The sequence below is a fragment of the Neolamprologus multifasciatus genome, chromosome 12 (genome assembly GCF_963576455.1).
Source record: "Neolamprologus multifasciatus chromosome 12, fNeoMul1.2, whole genome shotgun sequence".
Lineage (NCBI taxonomy): Eukaryota > Metazoa > Chordata > Actinopteri > Cichliformes > Cichlidae > Neolamprologus > Neolamprologus multifasciatus.
In genome coordinates, this window is record NC_140450.1 from 11,953,897 (window position 1) to 11,954,478 (window position 582).

A 582-nucleotide genomic window follows, 5' to 3' on the forward strand; every position below is an offset into this window, starting at 1 on the left:
ATGCAAATGCTAAAAAAAAGGGGGCTTTTGACCTTATTGTGTACTTCTGAATGAACAGATGAGTAACTAAACATTAGTTGAATCTTTGATGAAAACGTCTGCTCCTGGCTTTAGCCCCCTCCTTCCTCACAAGGGGATTATCCAGGATTAATTGGATGGCTGTGGTTAGTAATCTCTGAAAAACACTGCAATCCGGGAGATTTACCTCATCCCTGATTCCTCTCATAAACGCCCACGTGATAACAACATCGCTTCATTCAGGGGGAACGAGAGAAAGATAACTGTCTTCCAGTGAGCTGTTGCTTAATGTCGAGGGGTTTCTGGGGAATTTCTGCATTTCTGAGTTCAGCTGTGTTGTATAGTCTGTTGTATATAACTTGTTTCTTGGCTGACATCACTTCTCTTGATTCCTTTTTCACGTCTTTCAAACATGACACCCATGTCATGTTTTGCCTCATTTGCATGTCGCCAAAATGTATTCTCACTTCCACGTGATTTCTAGAAATGACATGGCACTTTCTGCTGGGAAATTTATTTCACTGCAAAACAAAACGCCAAACCTGAAGTGAAGAACAACCTTCC